The sequence below is a fragment of the Ranitomeya imitator genome, chromosome 8 (genome assembly GCF_032444005.1).
Source record: "Ranitomeya imitator isolate aRanImi1 chromosome 8, aRanImi1.pri, whole genome shotgun sequence".
Lineage (NCBI taxonomy): Eukaryota > Metazoa > Chordata > Amphibia > Anura > Dendrobatidae > Ranitomeya > Ranitomeya imitator.
In genome coordinates, this window is record NC_091289.1 from 189,220,152 (window position 1) to 189,233,283 (window position 13,132).

Sequence of the window (13,132 nt, forward strand, 5' to 3'; positions counted from 1 at the left end):
ACAATTTGTTGTGCAATTTCTCCTGAGTATGTCGATATCCCATATGTGGGGGAATACTACTTTTGAGGCATAGTGCAAAGCTAAGATGGGAAGAGGCGCCATATTGGAGCTCAGATTTTGCTGCAATGGTTTGAGTGTGCCATGTCACATTGGCAGAGCCCCTGAGGTGCCAGAACAGAAAACCCCATATGTGAACTGATTTTCCAAACTACACTCCCAATGAATTCATCTAGGGATACAGTGATAATACTGACAGCATATGTGCCTCACAAAATTGTATATCATTGAGTGGTGAAAAAAATGTAAATTAAATTTTTACCACTAAAATGTTGTTTTAGCTCCAAGTTTTTAATTGTTCTAAGGGCTAATAGGAATTTTTTTTTTACATCAAACTGAGGTCCATCTTTTCCTGAGTGCATCAATACCCTTCATGAAATTAGGAAATATTTTTAGGCACAGTGCAAAGGCCAGGAGCACCATACTATAGTGCAAATATTACTGTTATGATTTGCAAGTGCCATAACCCACTGGGAGAGCCCATACGGTGCAAGAACAGCAGAACCCCCCATAAGTGGCCCCATTTTACAAACTGCATCTCTCACTGAATTCATCTAGGGGTGGCAGTGATCATATTGAAACCATAGGTGTGTCACAGAATTTTATACCATTGGGCACTGAAGAAAAAATAACTACATTTAACCACCAAAATTTAGTTTTAGCCCTAGATTTTACATTTTCACACAAGAAGTTGGTAAAAATGGCACCATAATTTGTGCCACAATTTCGACTGAATGTGGCAATACCCCATATGTGGCTGTACAGTAAGAGAGACTCTGCAGGAATGGAGGGCTATTTGCCTCCTGGAGCACAGATTTTCCTAGAACAGTCTGCAGACTCCATATACAGAGCCCCTAATTGCTAGAATATCAGAAGCCACCCCCAAGTTACTCAATTTTGGAAATTATACCCCTTTGGGAATTTATCTACAGGTGTATTGACAATTTTGACTCCATGGGCATCTTCCAGAAACAAGCAGCAATGAATATTGCCGAGTGAAAAATGCAAACTGCTGTTGTAGTGACCTGTACATTGTAGTGGCCAGGACGTTGCAGTCACCAGTACGTTATGCGCAGCCCGTGCTTCTGGAAACTCGCACCCTTAAGTAAGGCGGGCTCTCATCGCTTCAGAAATGCAAAACATGTGGACGCTATATGTGGTTTAGGTACACTGTGGGGCTCAGATGGGAGGGGGTGTTTGGAATTGGGAGGGCAGGACTTACTGAATTTCTTTTGGAGGGTGAGGAGCCATTTTGCTTTTCCAGAGCCTTTGTAATACCAGTAACGTGGAATCCCCCAATTAACAGAATGTCAGACCTGAGTTGGGACTTGCTTTTTTAATGAATTGAGTTGAAGCTTTTATTGATAATATTTTACATAACTTATGGAATCACATTTATCCGGCGCTCTACTCTGAGCACTTACTTTGAGGTTTCCAACTAAATCTCTGAGTGACGTGATTCCGATGAAACCCCGAGGGATCCAATTAATATAATGAGGCAGCAGAGTTACTCTGGCCTCTGTTCAGCGGTGTCCTTTTCAAAAGTGCACAAAACTGTGGCTGATGGCACTTTTATGCAATCCTAAAAAGACGGACACCGCCGGATCACAGGTCCTATGGAGTAAAAACATCGGGTCTCCATAGCAACGATTGGGACCCCGTGTGATGCCGCGGGGTCTCCGATCCAAGAGCAGAGGGGCTCTTGTACCTCTTATGGATTCCTAAATGCTGCAGTAGAGTTCTATCTCAGCATTTAGAGGGTTAAAGTACCAGGAGCGGTGCGGGACCATTTCTGGCACTTAGTGATGGGTGACAGCTGTCAGAATCAACTGACCCCCGGTGGTGATCGCGCTTGTACAGCGTGGGTTCACGCGCAATACCTGAGACGTATCCATACGGCAAAGGTCAATAAGACCCAGGTCACAAGGACGTATGGATACATCTCGGGTGGGAAAGGGTGTTAAAGGGAATCTGTTAGTTGGACCAAGCCTCCTAAGTCATCTATGTGGGTCATTAAAAGCTATATAAAATGATACCTTAATATCGGTGATAACTTCTATGGGCCGTACAGAAATCTCCCTGAGAATCTTCCTCCAGAGCTTACAGTATTGTAAATGAAAGGAGGCAGTACCCAGTGCCGGCTCCAGGTTTCATGGGCCCCGGGCGAAAGAGTTTGTGTGCTAATTTAAAGGGAATCTGTCACACACACACACACACACACACACACACACACACACACACACACACACACTGTTAAACTAGTCCTACCTGTATGCCTCATATTAAATCTTGTTATTGAGAAATGTTATATTCTTCCTGTATGCTTATGATTTCTTCCAGTCTCTAGGGCATACAGTGCCTGGAAGAAATCCTTGCCTCCTGTCTTCACTGTAATACTTTCCCCTCCCATGCACGCTAGTTGTGGCCCCGGAATCCTGCGACTGCACCCTGCACTCTGTCAAAAATACATACCTCTTCCACTCTTCTATGGGCGTTGCATTCAGGGATCTTTTGCGCAGGTGCCGGTGACTTCCACTTCTGTGATTTCTGGTGTGCACGATAAGGTGCCTTCCCCACTTCCTCCTTGCATAGTCATCGCTATGTACACATGGTTCCTAGCGATGACTATACAAGAGGAAGTGAGGTGCGAACCTTATTGTTGAACATGCCGGAGGTCACAGTGACTCACTGGCATCTGAACAGAAGATCCCTGAATGCAGAGGAGGTAAACTGTCAGCTCTGGTACATCTACAGTTTGGTGGGCACAATGGCTCAGTGGTTAGCCCTGCTGTTTTTCTTGCGCTGGGGGCTTGGGTTCAAGTCCCACCAAGGACAACATCTGCAAGGAGTTTGTATGTTCTCCATGTGTTTTTGTGTGGGTTGCCTCTTGGTATCTCTGGTTTCCTCCCACACTCCAAAGTCAAACTTATAGAGATTTTAAATTGTGAGCCCCAATGGGGACAGTGATGTCTGTAAAGCGCTGTGAATTATGATGGTGCTATATAAGCATAGTGTAATAAATAAATATCAATAATAAATATGATCATCATACAAAAAACAAACAAAATCTAAATAACAGCAACAGTGCAACATCCCCATCTCCAATGTAGTTATATAACTATGTAAATTTGCCATTCTTGGGTTTGGGAAAGCTAGGTGGTAGTAAGAGTGCCTTAATAAGTTGCCACTTTGCTTTTCCACAACCAGATATAACATATAAGTTGCTGGATCCAATATTTAACATGTGGTCAGATGAGGACGAGGCAAGGATTTATGATTCTTGGAGGAAGGCATTCCGTAACTCCAGTAGTATTCTATACCATCCATGTCTCCTAATGAAGCAGCAGCCTATGGAAATCTAGGGGAGGACGGTGTACTCTGGTTGTGTTACGCACCTGGCATTTCCATGAATCATAATGGAAAGAGAATTGTACCCTTTATAAAGGAGAGCTGGTGTCAGAATAAGGCAGACAGACACCATTGTGCAATTTAAGGAAATCTATCCTTTTGTTCCGTGTCGGGGAAAGGCTTTCAATTCCCAAAGCGCCGTGCACAGAGGCTGCCTGACAGCGCCGTGACTGAATATCCAGATGGAAGGGAGGGTGGTGGTTTGGGGTGGGTTTGGAATCTGCGGGTGTGTGACTGAAGGAAGCCTGTGTCTTATGAATGGGTCTTTAAACACTCCAGTACCAGGCCATTGACTCTGGATACAGGACAATAGGGGATCAGGAACAATCCCCCTCTAGCCCTCACTATACTGCCAGATTACATTACACCAGAGGGAGCAGGATGAGCAAATGCAAAAGGTCTTCTTGATGAATGGGTGAGTCTGGGGTCTTCCATTACATCACTCTGTGTGTTTCATTGTATCCATTTCTTATCAGCTCATGTAAAATTCAGCCCACTGGATCCATACATAAGCATGTAGTCATCAGCCATCAATGCTCCATGCATGCACTCCTGCAAACTTCATAGGATCCCTGTTTGTGGAGCTGAAACCACAATTTAGGGATGTGGTGGTGGGGGGTTATTATTATTGTTATTATTATTATTATTTATTTATATAGCACCATTAATTCCATGGTGCTGTACATGAGAAAGGGGTTACATACAGGGTTATAGATATCGTTTACAGTAAACAAGTTTACAATGACAGACTGGTACAGAGGGGAGAGGACCCTGTCCTTGCGGACTTACATTCTATGAGATAGTGGGGAAGAGACAGAAGGTCGGGGGTGCAGTGACATAATGATGCTGCTGCCACATCTGTCCTAAGAGTACTTTCATTGAAAGCAAATCTCAAGGTGTATTACTCAATTGTATTGATGATGTTATTGCTCTGCCTTTACATGTATTTGTTATTGTTGTCAGTGTTATGCGCATTACTATGATTATTATACATACTTACAGCAGAATTACAATTTAATACATTGATGTATTGGGAGACATAATTTACTTTGCTTGGTCCGCGTAGTTTTTAAAAGTCGTCAGTTCTTATAGAGTGCTGCCATGTTTCCGTGACAGTCCATCACTATAGTTTTGTGCATTCAGTAACTGAGAGTTGAAAAGAGTCAGTGAAATTACAATCTGCATGACCAACAGGGAACTCATCTGATATTTCAATGCAATATATAAAAGCTGTTTATACTGTGTATGTAACATGTTCATAACCTTGGAGGTGCTAATAAACTGCAAAACAACAATTTATTCATCCATAAAAAACATCTGTGCAAACTTTCCTGTATGCCATAGTATATTGTCATACCTCAGGGGGTTCCCTGAGGAAGGTACCCCCCGAAACACGCGTCGGGGTGGACGGGAGTGGAGTGTATGTATGGCCTGACATCCTGCTGCTTGGTATGTATATTGCTGCACTTGCCTTTGAACATTATGCTACGAGCAGCCACGCTTTTTGATTAATGGTAATTTTACACTAATCTGACATGCTACTTTTTGCATCTACATCTGTTGTACTTTAGCATGGTCATTTGAAGCCACATACGCCACTACCTGTCCTTATAGTGTGTGTGTGTGTGTGTGTGTGTGTGTGTGTGTGTGTGTGTGTGTGTGTGTGTGTGTGTGTGTGTGTGCGCGTGCTGGGTTTGGCACAGGGTATTTCCTACTTGCTGTCGTTCACCTGTTTTTAATAATAAAGTATTTTGTACATTTATACATTTTGGACTTTAAGACTGCTTTTTTTCTTGGATCTATTCGACTTGTACATAGGAGAAGTATTATAGTTGTTATACTCTTGTACATAGAGGCAGTATTATAGTAGTTGCTGTATATTCTTGTACATAGGAGCAGTATTATAGTTGTTATACTCTTGTACATAGAGGCAGTATTATAGTAGTTGCTGTATATTCTTGTACATAGGGAGCAGTATTATAATAGTTATATACTTGTATATAGGAGCAGTATTATAGTAGAGCCCTTCTTTGATGTCACCTTCACAATTCTTGCATTCTTGAGTTTTTGGAGAGTTTCTGCTTGTATTTCTTTGCATGAAGTCAGAATAGCCTCCCAGAGCTGCTGTTTTGATGTGAACTGCCTCTCCCCTTCATAGATCTTTTGCTTGTTGATACTTCAAAGGTTCTCTGTACGGTTGAGGTCAGGTGAAGATGGTGGCCACACCATGAATTTATCTCCTTTTATGCCCATAGCAGACAATGACTCAGAGGTATTCTTTGCAGCATGAGATTGGGCATTGTCATGCATGAAAATAATGTTGCTCCTGAAGGCACGTTTCTGCTTTTTATACCATGGAAGAAAGTTGTCGGTCAGAAACTCTATATACTTTGCAGAGGTCATTTGCACACCTTCAGGAACCTTAAAGGGCCTTACCAGCTGTTTCCCTATGATTCCGGCCCAAAACATGACTCCTCCACCTCCTTGCTGACGTCGCAGCCTTGTTGGGACATTGTGGCCATCCACCAACCATCAACTACTCCATCCATCTGGACCATCCAGGGTTGCTCGACACTCATCAGTAAACAAGACTGTTTGAAAATTAGTCTTCATGTATGTCTGGGCCCACTGCAATCGTTTCTGCTTGTGAACAATGTTTAGGGGTGGCTGAATTGTAGGTTTATGCACCACAGCAAGCCTTTGAAGGATCCTACACCTTGAGGTTCGAGGGACTCCAGAGGCACCAGCAGCTTCAAATATCTGTTTGCTGGTTTGTAATGGCTTTTTAGCAGCTGGTCTCTTAATCCGATGAACTTGCCTGGCAGAAACCTTCCTCATTCTGCCTTTATCAGCACAAACACATCTGTACTCAGAATCAGCCACAAATCGCTTAACAGTATGATGATCACGCTTACGTTTTTGGGAAATATCTAATGTTTTCATCCCTTGTCCAAGGCATTGCACTATTTGATGCTTTTCAGCAGCAGACAGATCTTTTTTCTTTCCCATGTTACTTGAAACCTGTGGCCTGCTTAATAATGTGGAACATAATTTTTAAGTAGTTTTACTTTAATTAGAATCGCCTGGCAAACGTGTTTAAGATTGATTTCAGTGATCTATTGAGCCCTGAGACACAGTACCATCCACGAGTTTATTTGAAAAACAAAACAATTAAATCTTTATGACACTTAAATCAATTTGCATAATAATTTGGAACACGGTGTAGTGACAGAATTGCAGATTGAGGGTATTAAGGGATAAGCGAGTTACCAGGGGTAAAGACACTTGAAACGAAAGGAGCAAAGGCACTTATATAAGGCCTTCTTAGGCTACGTTCAGACTAGCGTTGTGCGACGCACAACGCACCGAAAAACGCGGCAAAACGCACGCAAAAGCGCTGCGTTTTGCGACGCGTGCGTCGTTTTTTGGCGAAAATCGGACGCAAGAAAAATGCAACTTGTTGCGTTTTCTTGGTCCGACGCTTGCGGCAAAAAAGACGCATTTGTCGCAAAACGCAACAAGCAAAAACGCATGCGTCCCCCATGTTAAACATAGGGGCGCATGACGCGTGCGTCGCCGCTGCGTCGCCCGACGCGGCGCCGACGTACACTAGCACAACGCTAGTCTGAACGTACCCTTATGGAAGCATTAGGCCGGGATCACACATGCGAGAAACACGTCCGTGTCTCGCATGTGAAATCCAAGCTCTGGCGCCGGCACTCCAGAGCGGAGCGTGCGGCTCCATGTGTTGCTATGCGGCCGCACGCTCCACTCCACAGTGTCGGCGCCAGAGCTTGGATTTCACATGCGAGACACGGACGTGTTTCTCGCATGTGTGATCCCGGCCTTAGGGTCTGGCACTAATTAGGGCTCTTCATGGGGCAGAGACACGATAGGAGATATCTGGACTAGCACACACTATTATGGGAGATTCTGTGATCTCATTTTTAAGGTCTGCAACAAATAATGACAAAATATTTTCCCAGAAAAATAGGAACATAATTCATAAATTTTAGGATAATGCTCTTGAAAGGTTTTGTACCCCATGACAGTCTGTAGTCTTTGCTATGAATGTAAAATCAGGTCAGACCCCTGAATATAAACCTGGCCTCCTTGTCAGATAGAGCCACTGATTCTCCACAGAGCAGGACCCTTATGAATAATCCGATACACTTTACAGAGAGCAGGTGACCTGTAAGGCACTTGTGCTTTGTACCATTCATTGCATTTAGCAGCCTCATACAAACTATGCATGGTAATAGTTTAATGATAGTACCGCTGCCTGAGCTCCAATCCTCTTTATTCTGGATTTATAACAAATATGTTTTGCCTGCAAGATGGAAGGAATGATGAGCCTCCTCCAGTTGCTTGGTATATTGGCAGGCTGAGCAAATCATTCTTTGGATAATGTTAATTCACTTTTCTGGTGCTAAACAGGACAGGGAAATTGAGCTGGATTTTTTTTTTTACAGTAAAATATATAAATGTTAACGGAAAACATGGGAAAACATCAGATGTTTACAAAAAGTATTCTTATTTATTTTTTTGTAAAGAAAACATCCCGTGTAGACCTTGACTGTTTAATATCCCATAATTGACTTAGTCATTTTGCAACCCACCATATAAATTGTTATCCACCACTGTGCACCCACTAACTATAAATAGCCCCTAACCCTCAATAAATATATGGATTTAATTAGCATCTGTACTCTTTCCCCCAATTCAATACCAGTCTCACTCCTATATCCGCAACGCCCCCAACTCTGTACCTCCTACTCCCTCCAATTTATCTAGTAACAGCATAAGAATAGCAGATTGTAGGCAATCTGGTACTTTGTTGCTGGAGTGCAAAAAAAAAGCAGAGTTGTAAGTGCAGACAGCACCATGAATAACTGAGGCAAGTTAGTAAAGAGATATCTAGAATCAGCATAATTGATGGTATTAACAGCACCAGAATTAGTAGAGAAGACTTGATTGTCAGGTACCACTTGTTAAGAGTTGTAGGTGGAAGAAGCAGAGTTGTGAGTGTGGACAGCACCAAGAATAGCTTGACATAGGGTATACGTGAGTTCCGTGACCTGGAAAAAATTACCCCAACCCCCTTAAACAGATCTCTTAACAATCTAAAAAATAAACTTCTAACGTACTCAAAACAGCAGACGGAGACATATGTTGGATTTAATTGGCCACAGCAGCCATTTTTTTAAATAAAAGATAACAGAACTTTTATGACAACCCAGAATAGGAGGGGCGGTCCTCGAAGCCCCAAAGTTATAAAAAACTCAGTATCCCAAAAACTCCACAATGTTCAGCCCAGGATGAGTCTTACCCCCAGCCGTAAAGCACCAGCTCAGGGATAGATAACAACCAATCCTGGTCCACCGAACCCACCCCCATGCCAGGGGTCCATAAATCCACCTCACGCGGAATAACCGTACCGCGCCTTGTTAAATTCTCTCATGGGGTGTCCAGGACCTCTCAAGATCCCCACCCCATTGAACCACGATTTACCATTTCCACCGACTTCGAGGACCTCCACCCCCGCCACGAACACGAATGGCCTGACACCTTAGCCATTCATGTCCCTCCACACCTTCAAGCTTAATTCAATGCCACTACGGATAGCCAAACACCACATATCATTACCCACCGCGTTCAGGTGCACGCCATCAGCTCTCCAGTAAGCTCCTTGACCCGATTCCAAGTCCACATGTCTCACGGCCAACGCGCCATTCCTCACCATAAACCGAGATATGGCCCTGTTTATTTTAATCCGGGCCCTGTTCACCCCCTCGTGTGATCTAGCACCTCTCCATCTTTTACGGGGAATGATGTCGGACCACACCAACAACACTTTTGGAAACATGACCCAGAACCTCAGGATATCGAATTTAATATCCTTAATCAGCTCCCTACAAGACCGTTTAGCCAAATCATTCCCCCCTAAATGTATCACCACGATCTCCGGCACTCTATCCAGTCTAACAAAACGATGAAATTCAGGTAACCATTCCTTCCACACCATCCCCCTTTTACCGATCCATCGTAAAGTCACTGTCTCTCGAGAAAGACCCAACTGACGACCGTCCGGACGAACCGCAGCACGCAACGCAGCCCATACAACATACGAATGCCCCATGATCCAGACGAGCATCGGATCAGGCCCTGCAACACAGAAAGAAAGGCAACAAACAATTAACTTAACACAGCTTCTAACTCACAATAGGTTTGGGCGAACATACGACTGGAATCTTGAAGATTCCCACCTCCCAATTCTCCGAACCACATCCTCACCAAGGCCCCACCTAGCGGCCTCAGTCGCTGCCCCGATCCTGAAGGAGTGACCACTATATTGTGTTGCAGGTAAGCCCGCTGCCGCCAAACATTTCCTAAAAACAGCAATAAACTGAAAACGGGACAAGAAAGACCCATTTTCGTGCACCAAGAATGGCTCGTCTAACACCCCGCCCTTTGCCATGTACTTCTTCACGGATGCCACCGGGCACACCGGGGATCCTTCAACATTGAACAACACCACTTTGCACCCTTTCCCATACACGTCCGTTTTGGAAGCCTTAATAAACACTACCACCTTATTCCCTTCGACATCCACGTTTTCTCTTAACAAAATACCTTTTTTACTAACGGACGGGCTAACCAACTCACCTAACCGAAATGCCCCAAAGAAGGCCAAAGAAAAGGCTGCACGGAACAGAACCACTTCCCATTCGGAAAAACACACCTCTTGCAAATTCCGCTCAATGGCTGAGAGCACCTCATAAGATACGGGTCGGCGACCGTCCGAAGCCTTCCAGCCTTTCTTCCAACCCCGAACAACTTGCCGAACCAAGAAGGATTTCGTTATATCCTTACCCCCCCTCCATTTAAGGTTGAAGGCTAGCCCCGCCAGAAACTTATTCAAACGTGTCACAGACCAACCTGCCTCCCAATGATGACCTAAAAACAACAACAAACCATACTCCTCCTCCATATCCTGGTCCATACTTGACATCCAGGATTCCCACAAGCTCCAAGCCTGATTATAATGAGACCAAGATGAATCCGCGAGCGATTTGGTAAATAACTCTGTTACGGCCCTCGCGGCAGGTTCCACAACTCCACTGGACAATCCCGGCCCGCGCTCTCCGCCTGTGGTGCCAAATCCCGGAAAAGCTGCCACTGAAATTGAGAAAGAGCAACAACTATTGGATCAGGCGCTGACAAGCTAACTTCAGATACAATCCATAAGTTAAACTTAAGACCCAGGAAAACCAAGTGCTGCAAGACCTTCACTACTGCAGGCGTAGCCGCTGACAACGAGTTTACCGCCGTCACCGTTCCAACATGCTCACAATGAAAAGAAATCTTCAAATTCCTCAATTTGTCACCCCACAGGGCCAACGCAACTACCCTGCGGAACAAATGCAACAGTAGCCGGTTGCTTGTTAACCCCTCCTCCTTCCATTCTTCTGGCCAAGCCGCTGCTGACCAGCTACCATGAAAGAAAAGACCAAAGCCACTCATTTCAACGACATGCACCAAAATGCCCAAGGAGGTAGCATCTGCCACCGGCTGAATCCACAGAGATCTGCCATTGTACTCGTCCAGAAAATCCGCCCACATCTTCAAATCGTCCCGAAACTCTTTCTTTATCCTGATGAAATGCAAAGGGGACTTTACCCCTACTGTTGCCAAGGATAGGCGGCGGCAGAACGCTCGACCCATCGGCATGATCCTACATGCAAAGTTCAGTTTCCCTAACAACGATTGCAAACTGTGCAAATTTATCTTCTTCAAACCAATCGTATTAACCACATCTTGGCGCAACGCGGTAACCTTGTCTGCAGGTAGCCTACATTCCATTGCTACCGTGTCGATTTCAATGCCTAGGAAGCTCAACACTGTAACCGGACCAACTGTTTTATCCTCCGCCAAAGGCACCCCGAAGTTTTTTGTCACACTCTCCATTGTATGCAACAAAATCGAACAATCTGCTGATTCCGCTGGCCCTATAAACAGAAAGTCATCCAGATAGTGCGAACATGAGCGTATCCCAGACACATCTTTCACCACCCATTCTAGGAACGTGCTGAAGGCCTCAAAGTAAGCACATGAAATCGAGCAACCCATGGGAAGACAACGATCAACAAAGAAGCCGCCATCCCAAAAACAACCCAATAAATGCAAACTGTCAGGATGAACTGGCAACAAACGAAAGGCCGCTTCGATGTCGGTTTTCGCCAACTTAGCCCCCTTTCCACATGCTCTAACCCACTCCATCGCTGAATCGAATGATAAGTACGACACCGAACTCAACTCGGGATCAATACCATCATTAACCGAAGATCCCTTCGGAAACGACAGGTGATGGATTAACCTAAATTTATTAGGTTCTTTCTTAGGGACCACGCCAAGAGGTGACACCCTCAGATTTGCAATCGGAGGGGCGACAAACGGGCCTGCCATTCTTCCCAGAACAACTTCCTTATTCAACTTCTCCGACACGACCTCCGGGAATTGTAACGCCGATTTCAAATTTTTTCTTTTTAAACTAACATCCTGCTCAACATAAGGGATTTTGAAACCCTCCTTAAAACCGTCGCGCAATAAAACTGCAGCTGACCTATCAGGGTATCTACTTAGAAAGGCCTCCATCACAACCCACTGCACCGGAGTCACCCCTTTTGTCAGCTGAATCTCCAACTTTTTGCCTGTTACCCCTGAAACATTTTGAAGCGCTATGCACCCCCCCGCAGGTTGAACACTCGTGCCTATATTTACACTTGCTCCCGAATCTGCATACGCCATCATTGAAGGCGAAACACAGTCCCTTCTGCAAAGCCGCCGAGTGTCCTGACTGCCCTGAACTCCCGGCGCCCCCGTGAAAAGGCTGGCTAGTCTGACCTAAACGGGACGGGACCATAACTCTCATCCACAACGCTATGTCCTTGTGATCCCACCTGATACTTGGCCTAAAAGCCTTACGCTGACGAAACTGTTCGTCATAGCGTAACCAACCCTGTCCCCCATAGGTCCTGTAAGCCTCCCCTATGGCATCTAAGTAACAAAATAATGCCGAGCAATTTTCCGGGGCCTTCTCCCCGATTACGCTAGCCATAATAGCGAAAGCTTGCAGCCAATTTGAAAATGATCTGGGAATCAGCCTATATCTCCGTTTCTCCTCATCTTCTTTTTTAGAGTCCTCCCTTCTAGGTCTATCCAAATTAAATCTCTCTAGGGGTAAAAGAGAAAATATTTCTATGTACTCCCCTTTCCAGATTTTTTCCCTAACCTCCTGTTTTAAATGTGCCCCTAACGGGCCCTCGAAGCAGACATAGACCTCCCCCCTAGCCGCATCGTCTAGTTGCGGTACATCCTCCTTTTCCTTATCCTGCAAAGCTCCCTCACCTGGTGCATCAATTCCTGACCCAGGCCCTGGTGCTGTTCCGTCCTTCTCCCTTGATGAGCTCCCCGTGTCTGCCGCAGGACCCGCACTGCTGGATGTACCCGTAACTTCAGACAACTGTCTAGACCCCTCAAACGACCCCGTATTTCCCAACCAAGCAGCTGACGGCAAAGACCCCCTGCTAAGACCGGACCCCCACAAGCCCGCTAGCTCCCCTAAACCTCTAAGGATTAAACCCATACCCCCGCTAGCAACTCCCGA

The 13,132-nt window shown here is 45.0% G+C and overlaps 1 protein-coding gene across 1 annotated transcript in view; it reads left to right on the top strand.

Moving 5' to 3' along the window:
- The first annotated feature begins 3,646 nt into the window (after nt 1–3,646).
- The window catches only part of PDE4B (phosphodiesterase 4B), a 439,551-nt gene continuing 430,065 nt past the window's right edge, over nt 3,647–13,132 (top strand). Inside the window, exon 1 of the mRNA XM_069738208.1 lies at nt 3,647–3,880. The gene's annotated coding sequence lies outside the window, so the exon portion shown is untranslated. The remainder of the gene's footprint in view (nt 3,881–13,132) is intronic.